This window comes from Dermacentor andersoni, chromosome 11, assembly GCF_023375885.2.
Source record: "Dermacentor andersoni chromosome 11, qqDerAnde1_hic_scaffold, whole genome shotgun sequence".
In the NCBI taxonomy this organism is placed as follows: Eukaryota; Metazoa; Arthropoda; class Arachnida; order Ixodida; family Ixodidae; genus Dermacentor; species Dermacentor andersoni.
Genome location: NC_092824.1, coordinates 111,790,868 through 111,813,125, shown reverse-complemented (window position 1 = coordinate 111,813,125; position 22,258 = coordinate 111,790,868). Strand labels below are relative to the sequence as shown.

General features: G+C 43.5%; 1 protein-coding gene and 1 long non-coding RNA gene across 3 annotated transcripts in view; one reads left to right on the top strand and one right to left on the bottom strand.

Moving 5' to 3' along the window:
* LOC129386937 (uncharacterized) overlaps positions 1-22,258 on the bottom strand; it is a 428,157-nt gene that overhangs the window by 234,800 nt on the left and 171,099 nt on the right. Inside the window, exon 2 of the long non-coding RNA XR_008614266.1 lies at positions 9,951-10,064. This is a non-coding gene — a long non-coding RNA (uncharacterized lncRNA). The remainder of the gene's footprint in view (positions 1-9,950; positions 10,065-22,258) is intronic.
* LOC126539488 (pyrokinin-1 receptor-like) overlaps positions 1-22,258 on the top strand; it is a 206,992-nt gene that overhangs the window by 24,176 nt on the left and 160,558 nt on the right. The window lies entirely within an intron of this gene.

Below are 22,258 nucleotides of genomic sequence, written 5' to 3'. Positions count from 1 at the left end.
TCTATATCACAAGCTAAGAGGCCGGTGCGTATATTGACCTATCTGACATATTTTTATCTGGAGGGCCTTTATGCTTAAATGCGGCCTGAATCTCGCCAAAAAGTCATTTTTTTCCAACTTCGGAGGTATTTTTCTCAAAAAATATATTTCTTAATAATTGGGAATTATTTTTAACATACAATATAGCAAAAGGCAAAAAGTCAGAAAAATTATTGCAGCTGAAAAGTCAACGCAGTTTATGCAAGAAATGTCTGAAAACGCAACTTTTTTTGCTTTTTTACTGAGCCAAATAAATTCGGAAAATTTTAAAATTGATTTCATTATAACGTAATATGAAAGAAGGATGCCAGTACAATGTTCTAAAATAAAGTTTATTATCGTACCTACTTTCAAGCTTGAATAAAAAAAAATTACCTCCAACCAACTTTTGCTTCTTCCCGGAAATTTCAAAGAGCGATCACGTGATCACAAATTTTTTTTCGACGAAAATGCTTTGGCGCAACCTTATTCCCACAAAAGTCATCTAACCCAAATTTTTTCAGGAACTTCAGCGATGGTCACTTTTGGGGTCGGGACGTTTGGCATGGAATGACCCAGATGTGATTATGCTTTCGCATTCAAATCACATAAAGATCCCTAACTGACTGTCAATATTGTTTCTTTGATCTTCAGTGCATGCCGGTACATGTCATGCAGATTGTGATGCGGCAGCATGATTGGGGAACCATGATGAAAATAATTTAGTTGAGCAATAACTATTTGCTTAACTGCGTGAGTAATAAAGTAACTGTGCAGACGGAAGTCTAGCGCATAGCGCTCCTTCGATTGGGTTTTTCTAGAAGTGTTGCTGAATAAAGAAAATGAACAAACAACCTGTGCTGACACTTTCTGTGTAAGGTGCATAGTCAAGAGCTTGCCTGGTGATCATTCTGGCATTATTAATTTCTTTTGTGTGTTTTACTTGGGCTACACGTCTACTTCGTTAGTACACATAGCACCCAGAAAAATTCATAACCAAGAGGAAAAAAAAAACATGTACCCCGCAGCATGTTTTCTACGCTACTGGCTTCGGTATCTCCTCCTTCTAGCAAATATTTTTTTTTCGGTTCTTCGAAGTGTTATAGGGAAATTAGAAATATAAGCGATAATCAGTGCGCGCGTATACTGTTATACTGTAGAAAGCATCCATGGTATTCTTGCAGCTCTTTTTTGTGTTTGTATATCTTATCCAAACGCATACACTCATATTACCTCTACTGCTCAATTGCATTTCACCCGCACACGCTACGGCTTGCTTTCTTAGCCTCAGTATTCGCCAAGTGCGGCCAACAAATTTGGAACTGTACGCCACAATGCGTGTATGTAGGCATTGTGTATCTACAGGCTTGGAGTGACGCCTGTCAGCGGCAAAAGATGCCCAGAGCGATTGGGCTGTACTAATCCAGGTACAACCAAATTACGAAGGCCCATTAAGCTTCAACAAGACACTCCCTCACCAGAACAGGAATTGGCCTCCGTGGTGCTGTATTCGGCCACCCCCTCCCAAATGGCTCACTCAATCACCCAATGACCCTCAGTCCCCAGCAGCTGCGGAGCACCTGACCAAAACGGTGGTCCGACCTGTAACGCAGCAGAGGGTGCTAAGAATCTCTGGGTCCGGACAGGCCGCCAATGGAAACTGACTTGGTGAAATTAGGAAATTCGCGGGTGCTAGTTGGAGTCGGTTGGCGCAGTACAAGGGTAATTGGAGATCTCAGAGAGAGGCCTTCGTCCTGCAGTGGACATAAAACAGGCTGATACTGCCGCTGATGACGACGACGACGACAAGGATGATGATGATGAGAATTATGATGATGATGCCAGAATGAACCACTAGTAGCTGCCATTATGCTTATTTTCTCGCCCTGTTTTGTTTTGACTTAAAGGGCAGGGTCATTTTGTGCATTCAGTTCAATATGACAGGTGACGATCTGGTAAACCAATTCGGGTGTACCATGCGATAAGAAATATTTGCTCGAGGTTTGCTCGAGCTTTGCCTCCATACATACACAAACAAATTTATTGACCATGACGTACCGCCGCTGCACCAGGTCACTGATTTGGCTCCCGGCCGTGGTGACCGCATTTAGATGAGGTTGAAATGCACAAACACTCGTATGCTCTGTTTTAGGGGCCCGTGAAGGAGTCAAGGGTGGTGAAAGCTTATCCGGAGTCCTCCAGTACGGCGTGTCTGTTGGCCGTATATCACTCTGACACGTTCGAATGAATATATCAATCAGTGAAACAAATACCCAGTCAGTTCACGCATAATCGACTCCTCTCTCTCGCACTCCTATGTTACTGAGGATTGGGGAGAGTGAGCTACGCGTACGTAAAAATGCTGCCAAGGACAGCAGTTGCTGCCCCGACGAAGATAAGTGTCCTTGTTGAAATGTGGGCTACAGCGACGTTCCTTGTTCGACCACTGCTCCTTACTTTCAAGATTTCACGTTTCTGCGAACTTTTTCGTATTTTTTGTAGTCATATGTTATTAGGTCGCATCACCGCCACACATGTCTACATTTCATAATTCATATCGCCCCGTTCCCCTGGAGAGCGCTGTAGGGGAGGTATATTACGAAACGTACAAAAGAATTAGCACAAATAATCATCGTAACGAAAAAAAAAAGGTACAGAACTGAGGAGGAGGAGGAGGAGGAGGAGGAGGAAGTAAATAGAGAAGGCAGGGATGTTAACCAGCAACATGTCTGGTCGGCTACCATACTCTGGAAGACGGAAGAGAGGGAAGCGAGGGGGAGGAAAGCTGCGGTGAGCCCGCGCACGCACACAGAGAGCCTGAATGAGTCAAAGGGGCTCACATAGGCCAGTGGCCCTCAGGATGCCATAAGAATCATATAAGGTGAATTATCAACCAGCAACACACCGAAAAGGGAAAAAAAAGCTACAATGACCTACTTGCGCTATTCAATACAAATTCAAAAAAATCATTAGAGGGTCAACCAATCCAACTCTCTAGCGGTTCGACTAGAGCAGGGCGCCAGCACACTGTTCGAAATATCACGGCCTCACGGAGTTCGTCATATGCATGTCCTTCCACCGTGTACTGAAACAGCTCTTTTTTGAATGATCAATTTCATTCATCACGACAAGGCAATAACAAAGTTCATTTATATTCATCCGGATAGTCTGAAAGCCTCCCTGTGTGATTACTTTTCTGTTTCTTTATCTTTTTTAAGGAAAGCGCTTTTCTTTCTCTCTCTCTCTCTTTCTTGCGAGATAGACGACCCGCAGTGAAGTTAAACGGACCCGGCTCGAACGAAGTGAATGGAGAACAGGCCGCTTATATTGAATTCTCCAGAGGCGTTAAACGTTGAAATATACATAGGAATGTCTTTCCCCAGTCCTTGCAACATCAGCGGGCTTTCTCACGTGCTCTAAAAGAAAAGAAAATGACGACTATCCTTTTGAGCCCATTCAGCTCCTTTAAACTGAAAGTGTCCCCATTATGCTTTCTCTTATTTCCCCTTTAATGGAGCCATGCAGTTGGACTTAAACAGCTATATCTTTAAAGAGAGGTGACATCTTTTAAAATTGAAATGAGAAAAAAGTCATAACGGAAACAACAAAGTGTGTAGCGAATACGCAGAGAGTTACATATAAAGTTTCTCAATGTGACAGGTTAATCCTAAATTGCCAGTATACGCACATCGTCGTTCACGGTGTTAGCAAAGCCTCTATTGTCCCTCTGGTAACCAGTTTAATTGGACGTTTACGAGGTAAGATAAATTATTAATGGCGGACATACACTTTAACATGCACTTCTCTGTTCATATTATCATTTTTTATTCGTGCTTAGCTATTTAGTCAGCTCAGTTAAGTTGAATGTGATGCAGCCATACAAAGAAAGTCGAGGGCCAACCAATTCTTCTGGCACATTGCGAACGAATTTCTGAACGTTGCCTTTAACAAACAACGAAGAACAGAGTATAGAAACAAGGCTTCTGAAAGAAGATAAGCGCGGCAGTAAACGTTTCTAAGTGTTTGCGACCAAAGAGCTGCAGTAAGTCGGGAAACACCGCGTCAGGTCCGTCTGTTCTTTCCCAGTATTTTTCGGTAGAACCTTAACTCAATAAACTTAACTTGGAATGAGTTTTAACTTGGAATGCCCATTGCGGTTAACCACCCAAGCTAATACGATCTCTCCTACAAGTGTCCTCGCTTGACCATCAGGATCACCCTGGCTACTTCAAGAGCTTCTCAACCGACCATTCTGGAAATGGTCCGTCATTTCAGAGCTTCAGAATAACTATTATTCTTTGAAGACAAATTGTAAATAGTGTACTATGCTAAATGCACGTATCACCAGGCACATATTGCCCGTAGGCACGTGTACTAACGACAGCTGCGCATATCAGCAACTTAAACAGTGTTAATCGACGTAGTTAATTTAATTTCTTTAGCTTTCGCTTCATAGTGTTTTCTGTGCATAATGCGCCATCCTTGCTTCTGTCGCAGTCATCGTCGTCGTCGTAGTCGGCGTCGTCATCGTTGTTGTCGCTTTTGTCGTTGTTCTTGTCGTTGTCGTTGTTGTTGTTTAAGAGCATGTGCGATAAGTTCAACCGCGGTGTGTTGAGTCGGGTCTTGTCTTTTGTTTTCGTAACAAGAGGAAGAAATACCTTGATGCTTCAGTGCCTGTGAGCGGAGCTTTGAATGTGTGCGGACCTCAATGAGTTTGCTCACGAGGCTGCGCGCGACCTCAGCGACTGTGCTTCCTGTGTAAGGAGCGCCGACTCGCCTCCCTCCTACGGCCACAGGGACGCTCCCGCTACTCACTACGAGGTTATGAAATTTTTCTACATGGCTGGAAGGGTCTTTCCACCCCCTCACCCCAAGTTGAATAGGGCGCAAGCCGTTTCTCTTGGACTATTACAGACCAGCACATATCCGTGTCTGGCCGTTCTACACGAAGTTTACCCTGACGTATATCGCGACGACGCCTGCCTGTCCTGCGGGCAGACCGCCACTCTATTACACATGCTCTGGGAGTGCGGGTCGAGATACCCCATGTGCAGTAAGGAGCATAGGGACTCGCTTCTGCGTAGCCCCGCTCTAGACAAGCAAATACTGGCTCTCCGGCGTGCCCGCAACCGGGCCGGTGGGCTAGACCTGCCGGTCCCGACGTGGGACAAGCCGGGTGCGCGACAAGTTCGCGTCCTCGCCGAACCTCCAATAAAGTTCTTTCACTCACTCACTCACTCACTCACTCACTCACTCACTCACTCACTCACTCACTCACTCACTCACTCACTCACTCACTCACTCACTCACTCACTCCTTTTCTGTTTCATTTATTATTGTTATTGCTGCCGCCTTCTTTTAGCATTTCGTCACACGTTCTGGGACGTTGACCTCCTTTCGAAAGCAATATTTTCGCAGGCATTGTGTTCAGCAACTTGTTCTGCTTGGGATAGCCTCACCTCATGCATTGCCTGAAGGCCTAGACTAAATAAAAAAGAGATCAACCAAATCACCTTTGTGGAAAATTTAATTTAGATGCCTCTCTGCACTCCTTTATATCACCACTCGCTGGTTTCAGGTGTGTCATAACGTCCATCTTTACTGTGTAGCGTCCTGTTTTGTTTTTGTTTTTTCGGCTTCTTTTTCTATGTCAACTACTGTGCATAATGCAAAGAATATCTCAACCGAGGCGCCAGATGGCACTGACACTATGGAAATAGATTCTCTGTTGCACCCCTGTAGTTCTGTGCCACGTGATACACTACGCTTCATGCCTGTTCTGTCTAATCAATAAGCAGGTAACTTGAGAGGGGACTGAGGACTGCCTTGCCATAGCAATGCTACCGCTAAAGCTGGCTTCTCTAATCTCCATATTAGCTGTCCCAAATTAAAATAAAATGATCTTCATACCGATATATTTTTGGACACAGAGGTTCTCATGACTTCATTTAAAGCTATCCCTTTTGGGTGGATGTTTCTTGCGGAGCCTCCTCCTTGCGCTGGTTTCCGCAGTGTTGCTCTCAACAAGAGGAATCCTGTGGTAGGATACGCACACATCTCCACTATTTGCGTGCAGTAGTACAAACCCATAGGGCTTGCGACGCTTGACCTGCTCAGTGACAGGTTCTTCGCTGTTTCTGTACAGCCTTGCATATAGGCGGTTCCTTCACTCCATACCTGGTCAGAACACGTGGACGATTCAACATAACTATTTACCGTCTGTCACGTTGAGTGAGAGACAGATTTCTTTCTGGTGGACATGTTGGGGTAACTAAAATAAAAGCGCTCGGAACTATTAGCTATAGGCAAAATCTGCCCAGGACCTACCTCTCACAGCGATGAACGCAACTTCGAAAGGAATCATGGCGCAGTACTCTTCCATCAAATGTTATGAGCGCAGCGATGACAGGGCTCAATAAAGGAACATATGGCACATTATTGTGCGATTTATAACGGCAGAACAAGCGGCGTGACGTCGCGATTAAGCCTTGTATATGCACCGCTGTTACTTGCAGCATAACTCAACTGCTGGAGGGGTAATCGGCACGAGATCTTGCGTCAAAACAAATTGCGCAAGTTACGTCCGCACTAAAAGTTCACGTATGACGCTTCTTGTTTCCTCGGGGCCTGTTTTTGTAATTTCAATTCACTACGCTAAAGAACCTGCAGAAGTATTGACTGGAATTGAATCTTCAGATTTTTCCTTTGAATTATGTCGCAGAAGACAGGCTAGCCTGTCCCCAAAACCTAAACAAGTTCATCTGCGAACCATTCATCTACCTGAACACAGCGTTTAAAAGTAAATTATGGCGTTTTACGTGCCAAAACCACTTTCTGATTATGAGCCACGCCATAGTGGAAGACTCCGAAAATTTCGACCCCCTGGGTTTCTTTAACATGCACCTGAATCTACGTACACTGGTGTTTTCGCAGTTTGGCCCCATCGAAATGCGGCCACCATGGTCGGGATTCGATCCCACGACCTGGTGCTTAGCAGCCCAACATCATAGCCACTGAGCAACCACGGCGGGTGTCGACGGCAACTTTCCACCGCCCTGAGGACCCCTTGAAGCCATGGAATGCCTCCGTGAATAAACTTAATAATGAATAAATGCCGTCTTCAGCATTTAGGTTTCGATTTCTAACGATTAAATGAAAGGCAATTGATTACTCTGAAAAAAATATTAATGTCAGCTTTTTTTACAAGTCGAGAAGTGGTTGCGAACGCTCCTAACGACGGGCTTGAAGTATTGCATCAATATCGATCGTCTTAATGTATCGGTTTAAAAATATTCAGTTTAATCTTTCTTATTTGAGAAGAGTATCAAAGTTATGCATAAGATGCTAAAACAACATACTAAGAGGACAGGAGAAGGCGGCGTCACATTCGAGCCGCCAATGTTACTTTTATTACGTAAATAAAAAGGAAACATCGAGTCATTCGAACAAGTGAGCCGCGCCGCTGTAAAAGACATACCGATAAAACCACCTAATTACTTCATACTGCCTATTTTTAAAGAATTTTGCGCACATGTTCTGAAATATCCAGCCTAGACACTCGTCCATACTTCACATCACTTCCGTTTCGAAGTCTCATCGTCAAGCAGTAACAGGCAGATGTAACATCCCAGCGTAATCCTTAAGTGACCTAGCAAGCATCACGTCCAAAGCGAAGTACAAACACCTATTTCTGAGATAAGTGCACCCTTTCTGCAAGATGGCTAGATTCGTGCATTATACAGTAAGGACATTCGACGGGGTGTAGCTTTCTCGGGGCGTCTCGTTGACTCAAAGAAACGAACGGAAGGAAGGACAATTTTGATTTGTCATGGTGATGGACTTATTGCCCCACAGTCGGCGCTTGAGAGTTCGCCACCATAAGTTATCTTCTACCGAACCAAAATGTATACACTGAGCCCATGAATTTTAAACAGTAGCAGTTACGCCCGAAAGGCTACGCATTTGCAGGGAAAGCATGGTCTAGCATTGCGCTTTGAATGTTTTATTTGGGGCCTCAACTCTGGGATTCAGCCATAGAGATGTTTCCTCCCCAGTCGAGGAAATTACTACGCAGTCCCACTGAATGCCCTGCTAAATGTGCATCTCTTCGTGTTGGTTTTTTGTGAGCTTTTAGATTCATAATTAAGGTTCTCGCAACTATTATTGCTTTTATTTTAAAGTGTCATTTTACCTTTCAACAGCACTTACTCCACTCCCTCTACTTACTCTAATCCTCCGCAGTGGGTATGAGCGACGAATTCGACGGGCCACGCACAACAACAGCAACAACAACAATAATAACGACGACAACGACTCCTAGATCGGTTTTAAAACAAATGACTTGGTTTTCCTGGAGCCTGGAGCCCTGCGCCTGTGTGTGGGACTCCCTAAGTTTGTGCCAAACAATGTCTTTTCATCGGGAAGCGCACCTAGCGAAATTTCCCTGCAGATTCCACATCTTAGTGATACAAACACTTCTAAAATTTTACAGCTATCCGCTTAGGAGATCTGAATATGTATTTATCAATAATCCAAACTATTTTTTTTCTTGCTCATTGACCACGTTTCCACACTCCACAGATTGTTCTTGTGCAAAAGCGATAAGGTAAGCTAAATGCGAACATTGGAGACGTAATTTCATCATAGGACTCAAATCAGAATATTAAGAGTGAATTTGATTACATTTCCCCCAAAGCCCTAGGTTTCAATCAGTCAGGTTCTGAAACAACCGGTTTCAAGATTACATTGCACACGCACACACAAATTACGTAATAGCCACTGACGCTTCCGTGAACGACGATATGGTGGGTGATGAAATTTGGTCGCTCTCTCTTGGCTGGTTGTTCTCTTCGAGCCTGCCAGATTTCACCCCCGTCTTTGAAGCTGAGCTCTTGGCAATGATAATGATTCTTGACCTGCGGAAGCTCCCTTTGAATGCAGTCGGTACAGTTATAACAAATTCCCTTTCCGTCTGTACTTCGCTTACAGCTTCATCTAATTCACCAGCCCTAAAAGCGTTACTAACACTAGTTCCTCCACAGCTGAATCTTGTAAAACAAATATAGATTCCAGGTCACTGTGGATTACGTATAAATAAAATGGTCGATTCATTAGCTCGAGCATCCTTGAATGGCCCTATTGTATCGGTTCTTGCAGTAATATCAACTTAACAGCGATTATATATCCAAAATTTTAATTCGTAGAAACAGTATTGAAACAATAACATCATGGACTGAATATGCGCACCTAAAATTTCTGTGGAAAATACAGTGGTGTCCATCAAGACTATCGGAAGTAATGATCACCAGATTAGGCTACCGTGTCCACCCATCAAACCTATATTTACACAGGGCTGGTCTGGCGATATTGCTTGTGTATCAATTTTACCTAGAAACAAAAACGTTAGAACGCTATTTTGTATTATGTCACCGGTACAAATTACCAAGCAAAAGATGTCTTGAAATTCCGCTCGCTATATAGCGGTAAACTTAACATCAGAAACAGTTCTAACTTTCGATGCCTCAGTACTGGATTTTAGCTTCAGCGACGTCTTTGATGCCGTTTCTGAATTCATTCAATCAACAAAATGAATAGCATTTTAAATTCCAGCTTTTACAATTCTCTTAGCGATATTTTTGAGCTAAATCACAGCATTCCTGTAATAAATCGTACAACTTTGGAAAAATTATAAACCTGTCAGTTTCGATTACTAAATTGCACAATAATTGTAGCTTCTTAAAATACTATGTAAAAATTAGGTGCCCGATTCTTGGCCAATCCCCCAGAGTAAGCCCTAGCCATATTTTTGCAACATCATCATCACCATCTTCGGTGCTCAAAATGTACGCGGGCGCGACATATTGGCGTGACGTAGAACTCAAGGCAGCTTCTACACGGTAAAAGGTACAGTGACCTGGCACCTAGTAACGTACCTTACTCGTGGGAAAACTCTTAAGGGTGTTCTATTCCGCCTGCGGAGACCAGGACTTGGTTATCTTCAAGAGACGTTTTTGTGGCGTCCAGTAATTGTCGCTTGTGTGATGTACCTGAAACAATTGAACATTGTTTTATAGGCTGCAGTGATGCTATTTTATTTTGGTGTGTGCTACAACCAGTTCGCCACAAAGACTTCGCCTTAAATTCTCATTCCGTGCGATATCTAGTGCCAACTAGTTGGGACGATGTACCCTTTGACATGTATCTACTGAATGGAATGCACAGCCTGGGGAAAACACGCATCATGGATCGAAATGCCGAATCCATAATTTCATCAGCAATCTATTTTGAAAGATTAATATGAACAAATAAAATCTCACCGAAATTGTTATCTTGTAGGGGTAAGGCGCTTCTCCTTAGCACCATTTCAGTGTTTCTTGTGAAGATTGACCACAGCCTGAGCAGCGCGTTTCAAGGATGAAGAGGAACTCTATGGTGCTCCGTGTAAGTGCCTTCGTTGCCATGCAGCCAGAAAAGACTTCGGAGCTCGTTTATCTCTATTTATCTGTTTGTTTCCTCCCACAGCAACCATGTGTACCTGACATAAACACCATGAAAAAAAAAAGCATTCGTGGGCTGATGGTTAGAGTACCTGACTTCTGTGCTAGAGGTGCCTTTCCGTTTATATATATATATATATATATATATATATATATATATATCTATATATATATATATATATATATATATATATATATATATATATATATATATATATATATATATATATATATATATATATAAAGTCGGGCAGTTGCTGCATGCAAAAGTTGCAGTTCATTTCAGTTACGGTGCTATGGTGGGGTACAAGATGTGTACCTTTATACCGTTTTCAATCGTAATTCATGGTTGTCTTCTAAGTCGTTGAATTATTTTTTGTCCTTTCGCGCACTTATGTGCCCATTCCGCTCATTCATCTAATCTAGAAAAAATAACATCGCGACATATGTTCTTAAGGTTACGGGGATTTAACGTCCCTAAACAACACAAAGGTTACGAGAGACGCCGTAATGGAGTGACCCGGTCGAATATAGACCACCATGGGCTCTAACGCACACCGAAGGTGCAACACCGCCGTGACACGGTGTACTTATAATGCACATATCTAGTAAAACCTACCCTCTGAGGCGCGCAGTTCGAGAAATCCACGTACTACCCATCATTTACATGGCAGATGAACGACGGCAGCGGCAGAGTTCCTCCAGTAATTTTTCTATAAAACATGATTTTCCAATCATCTGCGAGATCGTGCCACGCGCGGATTTGTCGGAACTTTCGGCTTCAAACGATCTTGTGACTTTATTTATTACGCGTTTTCTATTTCTAAAGTTCCAAGCACTCTTCTAACCACAGCATGGCAATGAGACTCTGGGCACATGCGTAATCTTTATGAATGGCTGCACTTATAACGCAATAGGTTGTTGAAACTTTGTCAATTTGCAAAGTCTCAAAGCCTTTCTGAGCCAGAAGGACAGAATTTAGTACCATTCTATGTAAAGCCTATCATAATTTCACATTTGTTCTGAACTTCCATGCTTGCTACTCCCGTAGACACTAGCCCCAAAATTCCCTGTAGTAATTTTTGTAGGAATCTCTGCGCGATAAAGCTTCCATAAGACAATAGTTGCAATCAGCAAACTGACACACACACACACACACACACACACACACACACACACACACACACACACACACACACACACACACACACACACACGCACACACACACGCACACGCACGCACACACACACACACACACACACACACACGCACGCACACGGTGTTCCTAACCAAACGCATTACAGAAACGTCCCCAGAAACGGGGCTTCACAGGCACGTCTTCTTCGTGGTTACTGCCCCCTCTAAGTGATTTTCATTCGACCAAAATCAGGGTGTCTCTAGCCAGAGAGCGTTGTGATTTCACCGCAAAGCAAATGCGATTCGAGATTGTGGCCCGACATTTGCCACACCAAGTTTATCCTACTACTACACCCGAATTAAGGGTGGGAGCCCCGCATACGTTGGCAAATATCAGACTCGCTTTCTTACAGAAACGGTGCTGCAAATGTTTACCTACACGTTCCTTGGATTTCGTGGCACCCGCATAAGTAAGTTAAACATCAGTTGCTCATGGGACCAAGACCTGAGAACGTGTAGCGATTATTACGCAACCGAGGCGGCGAGCCGGGGCGCATGTTAAGTGCCGACCAACGAGTGCTCATTTTATTACGTACTCGTGGAAAGGCTTTCAACAGTGGGAATTTGTGCCAACCATCCCGTTCCTCGCTGCGAGGAAGGTCTTGTAACGAATGCTTGTCTGACACTCCTTTCCGTTAAGTGACCCTTTCTTCTGCTCAGGAAAAGAAGACAAATTAAATGAAAGGGCCCTCCACTGCCTAGTCAGAGAGTTTCCTGATGATGAAATGCGCTCATCAATAGTTGCGAACAATATCGAGCCTTCGAACTCCTTTAGGTTTGCTTCTACGCGCAGTTGCGTAATTCGCTTTTTGTATTCGTATGGAGACGAGAGTGCTGTCCCAATTGAATTATTTCTATCAAACGATCTTTTCTTATGCTCTGCTCGCTTCCGTCAAGATCTACACGCGCGCAGTATCTGTGGCGCGTTTCGCAACGAAGCGACGAAGTTTGCGCCGAAAACGAGGTTCCCCCTCAATAAGTACACGCCATCGCTGCCTTGCCGTACACGTATTGCACACGTAACGCAATTTCATTTCACCCGTTTATATGCCAACATGAGGACTGTAACAAAGTTAGAGCGTAGTACTGCTGAAGAAAATTAATGTTTCGAAGGATGCTTACGTGGGCTGAAAATAAATGACAGTCGTAATCGGACGTACCCAGAGAGACACGAGTGATGTTGCTTAGCGCCACCCGAAACAGCCATTCTTTTGTCGTCAAACGAAAAGTACTTATACGCAATTGTTTCACAATGACAGACGTTATGCTAATATAGAGTTTCATTTTTCTTAACGTAAAAAAGTTAACCAAATCTTTAAACATTCTTTACCAATAGCTGGTGTTGACTGTTTCTCGTCTTTACTCGTCGAGGGCGACCGCAATCGGGCCCTAAAGTTCCATGCAGAGGTTCGGTGGTAGGCGCCATAAGCTTTTCGCATCACAATCATAGGGTCAACATAAAGTAACAGGTGTGTTACAAAGTCACATTAACGTACAATGCGATTAGAGACGCCAACTGTCGCTCTGGTCTTCGGACCCCAATAAAACTGCTGCTTTTTTTTCTATATTTAATTTTGTTTTAAGCTATGCAAATTTAGGGTAGAAATAAAAATATATGTAACATGACGTTCCAACTGCTTGGCAACAAAACTAAAACAGGAACATTAATTGGCAGCCGCCACTCGAGTTGTGGGCTACGTAATGCCAATTGTTGTTTCGTAGTACAAAGGCACCCCTCGAACCGCGTAATTTTCCGAAGCGAAACGCACAGCGCAGGTTGTTAAGGTGAAATGTGTACATGACACTGCATTGTTAGAGGTGATTATTATGTACAATTCCGCAAGTTTACATTGTTGGAGTAGGTAGAACTAAACATATGTACATCACTTGACAGAATTACACAATATCCATCAGTTCGCTAACTGGGTTTCAGACCATGTCTTCAGCCTTCGCCAGTGATATCCCTGATGGTTGCACTTGTGAATTCACCAGTTAGAGCGGAGCAAGCCCACTGTGTCATTGCTGACGTCAACGTACACTTGTGGACAAAGCCAGGTGCGCTATGTATAGAATTTTAGAAGCGGTCAAGCAACAAGTGATTGCGAGGTCTCTGTTTGAGACGCTGTGTTAGACTATCCACTCCGTCAAATACAGGGCACATACAGGGCAGAAATAAACAGTTTAGATTAGACAAACATCCTTCGCAATGAGATCTCGACATTAAACTGGTTTTAGCCAAGAATCCCGCATCTGAGATACGGGTGCTCTTGTGGGAGAGTTCGGAGTACTTGCAGCATTCCAAAATATGTCCTACCTCTTCTGCACTGTTGCATTCTCAGTACCAATTTATCTAAATGTTTATCTAGATCATTTTTCCACCAGTGCGCGCAATTATCTATAAAATCGGCCCACAAGCATTACGTCATAACTGTCTTTACACCGCTAGTAGAGCACCGGCTATATAGAAGTGTACAGCGGTGTTAGAGCAAGCACCAATATTGAGCACTGCTCCGCTGAAAATTTGTTTAGTCGCACGACAGGGCTTGGTATGTGCGCGAACTGACACGTGGCTTTGAAGATTCTTAGCGCCGTCAGTGGCTCTGAGTTGCAGACACTGGTCCAGACGGGTTTCGGCACTCAAGGCCTTAAGGGCTCTGCTGAAGTATTTAAGGGCTTGTGAATTGTGCGACCGTCGTTGAATGTTTTAGCGCATGACATCGCGTGTGAATTTTCTCTCTTTTTTTTCTTCTTTCTCCTCTTATTTCCTGTACTCGTTTCCCCAGCGCAGGGTAGCCAGCCGGTACTTACACTGGCTAACCTCCCTGTCTTTCCTCCCCCTTTTGTATCTATCTATCTATCTATCTATCTATCTATCTATCTATCTATCTATCTATCTATCTATCTATCTATCTATCTATCTATCTATCTATCTATCTATCTATCTATCTATCTATCTATCTATCTATCTATCTATCTATCCATCTATCTATCTATCTATCTCTGAGCTGCGGAGCCTGTGTGAAACCTCACCCAGTTTGTGGTATGCCTGTCAGTACCACCCCTCTTACACCATGTCCAGTGACCCAAGCTCTGTATTACACCTTGGGCCACTAAGTATGTACAGGCTATGTATGTACAGGTACACTATGTATATATGTACTGTCTGGCCAGCAGACATCGGGCGCTGGGTATGTCATATTGTTATGTGTCCATTCTTGGCCAGTCCCCGGGAAGGGATGAGGCAAGGTGACACAAGGGTTATGTAACATAAAATATATTATAGAGATATCGATCACCCTATGCGCGTCAAGTGCGGCAGCTTACTGGATATTTACTGCATCATCATATCTATACAAAACACGCGTAATCATGGTGTCATAAAATATATAATAAATTACAGACCTAATATGAGAAAACTTGCTGATCTCATTAAAGTTGCCAATAACTTCCAGAAGACGGATGAGCTGCCTATATAATGCTTTTCTTTATATGCGATGTTTGAACCACCTTTTCACCGGAGACAGATAACTTTTTTACGACAGGTCTTCCCTACACACACACTTAGGCGGCTGTAGAAAACAGCGCTATCAGTGCCAAGTAAAACAGCCGTAATAATGAAATAATACAGTAAAATAATAATACGGCATTGTAAACATCGAACCTTTCTGACTAATCACAAGCGTTATAATTTATATGCTAAATGGGTGTAAGAAGTGTTTTCTAAACGCCAACTTTATTTTCAAGCCTTGCTGCCCTACGCATGCGCTGGCCTTGTAGTAGTGCTCATCAATATTCATAATCGGGATCACACACAGGTAAATGTTCGTTGCTAGTCGGTCGTTTTCTGTTCATTCACTGCGAACACGTGCACAGAAAATATTCTTTAGTGTGAAAACAACATTCACAGTGACATTTTGTTCTGAACTAAAATTTCCGTTCTGTTGTTTGCTATTTTAACAGACCAGAAGAAAACTCGTCCCGGTTTTTTTTTTTTTTTTTTGAGAACTACAATATCAGAAACAGAGTATACGGGAATAGATTATAAAGTAAGCCCAGCGCGATAGCCTCGCGAAATGAGATGCAAATAGCGCGAGGATTTCTTGTCAGTGGGAATATGAGTGAACTTTTTTTTCATGCTTTAAACAGATATATAAAGCCCGAATATGACTTTGTAATACCCCGCCGTGTTTGTGTCGATGCTACAATTAGAAAATGATGTGAAAGCAGAAAAACAGATTTTTAGAGAGATCGTAATTTAGTGTGCACAATACCCTGCCGCCGCTGAGCACAACTGCCTCATTAAACATCCCACAAAATTAATTGGCTCGTTCTTATTTTATCTTGTCGTTTTCCAAACGAAGGCCCCCCCCCCCCCCGAAAGAAAATAAGCTATATCCTCCTAAATAGGCCGATCATATTGTTTGTCGAACACTGGTGTGCTTTCACAACTTTCTCACTTCTGTCACCTTGATGACGTTCTTTATAACTCTGCAACGTTAACAGCAACCAACTTTTCAAACAGCCCTCCATCTCCCCCCTTTTTACAAACACCTGCATTAATAAGTTCTTCCCACGACATCTCAGTGTGCAAGAAGCAAGAAATAAACAAAATCACGCACACAGAGGTTTCAAAGCGTAAATGTCTGTGTTAATACAGCGTGAGAACAAGCAAGGGCAAAAGGGTTTCAGGGTTCCCTTCCACAGTTCGGACTACCGAACTGCCAAATAACCTTGGCTTGGAAGTTATTGAAAAATGGTGATGAAAGTATACCACATTCGCAAGTTATTGCCGAACGAACATGCTAACCTTGGAGCTATTTCAAGCAATAATGAAGCACAAATTTTGAATAAGTCATTCGCAAATGTCCCCACAAGTTGAATTCACTCATCACTCGGCATATTTTCAAAATCGTGGGCACAATTATGCACAGGATTAATTAAAACGTTGAATATTCACGCTTGAATATTATGTATGCAAGATGCTTCCGCAAACGCATCGCCCTGTACGATAACAAGGCGAGCTGAACTCTAAGCCGAAACACAAGAGGGTTTACCCATAGAGTTCCCTAAAATAATCACTGGAGGTACCTTTGGCGCTGCGATCCTTCTGCCACCATGTGAATGATGGTTAGTACACGCATTTGTCTGATATTCGTGGTTGTGCACTCAGAGGTTCTTGTGGCTTCGTTTATTACGCTTTATCTGCCTTCATTGGCCCAAATTTCAAAGCAATCTGTACTTTTGTTAAATGTAGAAGGCAATAGGGCCCTGCGAACACGCATGCTCGCTGCTAATTACAGTGGTTCCGCTTGTTCATGCGTCCGTGGCATAATTGTTTTGCGCTACAAGCCCTGCGTTCAAAGTGTGCTGTCGAACAATTTGAATAATGTTTATTCAGTTATTTATAACGCAGTACTTTCTTGAAGATGATCCCTTTGCTGTCACGAAGCCCTTTAAAGCCAGATGGACCAAGTTAAGGTAAATTCTTGTACTAACCATGATCCCCATGCTGACTAATTCACCCCGCTTGCAGCTTCGGTAACTAGCACCACAGTTCCTGCTAGTAATTGTACGAAACTCTAAGGGTTTACCCGAAACGCGTCAGCGTCCCGTACGTGCCCCACATCAGTGAAGCATTGTCCCGAGGTTATCAATTTTTTTTTTTCGAAGTATGACTTGCGTGTTGCGCACGTCATACTATGACTTGCGTGTTGCGCGTCGTGATCCGCGACAAGATCATGAACGTGAAGGACCGCTTGGCAGAGGACAACTTCCCAGGACTTGTTCACAGAATGCCCTGCAAATACTACGACTTCCGTTACGCTGACAAAGCTGTATTTCGCTCAACGACCTAAAGAGCGCAAACTTGACGTCGACAACGGGTCGTCACCTGTTCAACGCACTGGCGGAGCACCTGTACAAGTGCAATCACACCATTAACTGCGACAATGCATCACTTATCGCAAAGGAGAAGAACGTGACAAATATGATTCTGCTCAAATCAATACTGACACAGACACCTAACACTATCAACCGGACGGTTGGTACCATGCCCAATATTATTGTCGCTATCTTCCTCACGTGCTACGCATATAAACTGACAACGCACTATGTACGCTACATTGTGAACAAGGAATCCATATGGATTACGAAAAGTCAATAATGCTTTCGATTTGGCAAGCAAGCGCAATTTTTCGCCGCAACTTTCTAGCTGATCAGATTCACTTTTACCAAGCTCTTGACAGCGTTGACAATGCCTCGAGGTGCATGCTCAGGAGTTTTGAGAGAACTCGTGGTGAAGGAACACGGTGAAACGTACGAGGCCAACTGCAGCGGTGCAAGCGATGTTTATTTTGGATGGAAGGAAAGCGCGGCGGAATGAAGTGCTTCCAACGGTTGAGCAACAGGAAACGTTGTTCTTGGCTCAAGTGTCGGTGAGAGACGAGCACTCGAGAGCGTGCGGAGAAAGTGCGAAATAAAACAAACCGAGTGTCCTGGAGGTGTAAGAGAGAAGCTAGAGGCTTGTGATCAACAGTGCTTGTATGTTTAAGAAAGAGAGGAGCTGCTATAGAAGAAGGTCATCCAGAGTACGAATGAACAAGACGAGCAACGTCGCCCAAGAGAGGCGACTGTTGCGCGCAGTACCGTCTTTCGCTAATAAATTGTTTCTGCTCAAAGAAAAAAAAAAATCCCGCAGGAACCCCTCTGGGAGTTGAGTATGCGTAAACATTGCGTCACTCGATTGTGCCACCGGGCTGGGTCGTTATCAACCTTACCCTGCCAGATCCGACTCTTGTCAAATCTTTTCGGCCCTTATCAACCTTATCGGACTTGCTCCGACCTTTATCAACTTTATCGGTGCTTACTAACGTTATCAAAATTGATCCGACCATTATTAGCCCTTATGGCTCTTTAGCACCTTATACACCAGCGCCGGACCATTATCAACCATGATGAGACTCTTATAACCACTCATCACTTCTCATCATCCTTATCAACTGATTGACTGCTTATCCGTCCGTACTGTGTGACGTGAAGCGCATGAGCCCTCAGAGATCGGTTGCGTTTTGGTCGGTGAAGGAACGCCCTAACGGAAGGCGCATCCCACGACGCCCGAAACGCATTGGGGATGTGGTGTGCTTGGCACTAAATTCTCGCGAAGTCTGAATCTTCCGGACGTCTACAATGCTCCAAGTGGGCTCAACATGTGGTCCTACAAATGGTTTTTTTACACCATCACCAAATATTTCAACGAAGCCTCCATAGAAAGTGTCCTCCTTTGACATATGTTTTGTACTGCCCGTACAACAAATTCACATGGTGGAGATATATTCACTTTCTGCAAGAGTGGATGTTTAGTCCAGGATATCAGTATGGTTGCTAGTCTCATTGATTACAAAAGTATTTCAGTTGTGAAATCATCTGAATAAAGTGTGACTGCGAATATTCAATTGGTTCTGCATTCCGATCTAACATGCGAGCTTCCCATAAACTGCGCAACGATATAAGTAACGGCATGTCAAAAGGCGCATCTCCACATATGGGTGGCACTATGTATTGTTGGTGCAGTGTATTCTATTGCGTCCCTTTTAGAGAACAGCTTACTTTAATAATTGAACTGTGAAGTGTTTGTTTTGTGCTTGTAGACGGGGCTGTGACTGTTTTACCTTAGGGAAGTATATTATATTCGTAATGAATACCACGCAAAATAAAACAGGGTATTCAGCCCCGTGGGTAAGACACTAGGCTTCTGAGCTTGGTATCTCAGTTCGAAACTGACAACCGCCGACGTTGCTCCTTTCTATTTACTTTGTTTTGTACATTAATTTCTTTATAGCGATTCGTCTTACGTGACAGACGGACATACAGGCTTCCTCGTTGGGTAGGAATGGAAATTCTTATGCATCTTAAAAAACTCACCCAGAAAGTCCTCTGGGAGTTGTCTAACTATGCGCAAGCATCGTGCCTCTTGCTCATCCCCACGCAGTCCGGTGCCATTACCAATGCTATGAAATCCGGCCAGTATAAATGACAGCGCTGCGGCGACACGAACTGCTGCGGACGGCGGCGCAAGGTGAATTGATGACGCAAGCAAAATACTGCAAGTGGAGGTGCCAAGTGCGCTGATGACGTTCCGATCATTATAATCCGGTAACGCTCTTTATCGCCTCATACATCCGCGGCAAATCATTATCAAGCGTTATCAACCGCACTCCAGCGGCTGCTGCATATGGCGCGGCCAGGCGGGCCTTATCTTGAGGGCGATCTGCGATGGGGACAGAGCGCGCCAAGTGCGCCTAGTGCTGATAGCCTCGTGTGTGCTGTGTTCTCGCCACTTAGTTTACGTTGAAACGAGAGGCACGAAAGTAAATTCGCTCGCTGCCGCAAACCTGTCTTGAAAGCGATCGTCTTACATGACGCCGGGTTGGACGGACGGACGGACGGACGGGCGGACTTGTTTCCTCACTGGGAAGGCACAGAAATTGCTACATCGTAATGACGTCACGCCAGCTTACGGCAACAGTTATCGCCGCTGTTCCTCCTCCTCACACTCCTCTAACCGTCTCGCACAACGCCTATACTAACACGCATAAGAGCAATAAACGCTGTCTTGGCCTAGCCACCGCCGTGTATCGTGCGGATTCTTCAGAAATGCTTACGCATTTAAAATTATCTGGAGAAAGAGGCGTAGAAACAAGGCGAAGGTTTCATTTTAAACATGTTCTTTTTTCGAAAACAGACAGAATTTTTCGCGCAATAGCGTCGTTCTTCGTTAACCATTAGGTAATCGAATGAAACAGTTCCGAGTAAAATAACAGCGATATAGCGAAGCATGTAATCTTGCACACAGTAAAACAAACGCAGAAACGCTCGGATGCTTTTATAAAGTCATAACCTGACAGGCAACATAAGCGAGTTATGCACACTTGCTCTAAGAAATATATAATCACTTAGTTACCTTTCAATAGCTACGCAGATTTTGCCTTACGGCTGAACGTATAAAGACACTTCTGATGCTTATGCAGTCTTGAAATAAACGCGGAAACGCTTGTGTCCTTAGAGTTAGGCGTACGCTAATGAAACCTAGATGAACAAAATTGATCCAGAGCCATCCATTATGGCATCTTTAAAAGTCCCAGTGACGTTTTGGGACATTGAAACCAATAAATGAATCGATCATTCAATCAATCAATAAAGTTCGATTTTCTTGTTTCGTTTCCTTGATTTTGCTCTGACAGTCACTCGCTCCTTCCTCAGTTATATTTCTTAGATATTATTGATATATTATGCTTTTATTAAACCCAGTTCACATCACAATCAATCAGCAGTAATTTCTTCCTCATATAGTAGCTCACGTCCGATCTCACATGATAACTAAACTGTCATATTTGTAAAAACGTTGCAACAATTATTCGTCGTAAGTACTCTTGATATTGTTATAAACCCATGACAATTCACATTTTGTTGTCCATACCATGAAAAATAATTTCGAGGTAACAACCGATGAGCGCCGCACAAGTATAAAAAAGCAAAATGCATCTTTACTACGCGCATACAGAAGCTGAAGCAGATTTAGTCGAAGATGATGGTTCAAAAGGAAAAAAAAAAACTATTGGCCATCTTCAAATGCCCTTCGATTCGTCCTATCGGAACTGATAGTCTGCTAGCTTTCACCTGCCGCATGTGGGTTTGCGGGGTCTGAATTATTGAGTACGAAAGTGGCGCCGAGACCAGATGGCCAAAGAGGACACCCGAAACAGCTACCATTTAACTTTGGCAGTGAAACCCCCGACCAAATGCTCTGGAATCTCGATTCCTCAACAAACACGTAAAAAATCTGTGCCGTTTTTCCTCTCGGCAACGACGTAGCTAAGTGTCTGTCAACGAATTTAGTTGCCCTTGTAGATGTCTACTTGGACAGTAGCTTGCGTAAGTATTTCAAAACCAGTCGACCTTGCCTTCGCAGCCAAGATATCTCGAGAAGAGGAGATCGCTGCGTGCGAGTACATCATAAAATGACGTCGGCTTCTTAATTTACATCGAAAGAAAAGGTGTTTGAATCAAATCTGCACGTTGGAATCGATATTTAAGGTCTGACGGAAGAAAAAAGAAGCGCCCTCAATTTTCTCGCCGGATTGCACGGACCAGCTGCCAGCAGAGTGTGACGCTATCAGAATAACCACTCCTGTCGTCTCTTACAAATGATCATTCTTATCAAATTGTTCGCCTTCATTGCGGGAACTTGCGTTGTCCGGTTCGCGTAACAAATATTAATTGGCTCGATGGCACGGCTAGGATATAAAGGGACCGTGGCTCGAACGTGAATGTAGAAATATATCAGCAGTAGTCAGTATAGATGTACGGACATAGAAAAAGTACAATATACTAATGAAAAACAAATGAATAAAAGCGCTGTTCTGTATACCAGTGGCCAGTGTGTCAAGTGTGTGTCAAGTGTGTCAAGTGGCCAGTGTGTAACAAGAGATGTCTGTATGATTGCACCAGCTTACACCGAAATCGACTTTTTAAACGTACCGTCTTTTCA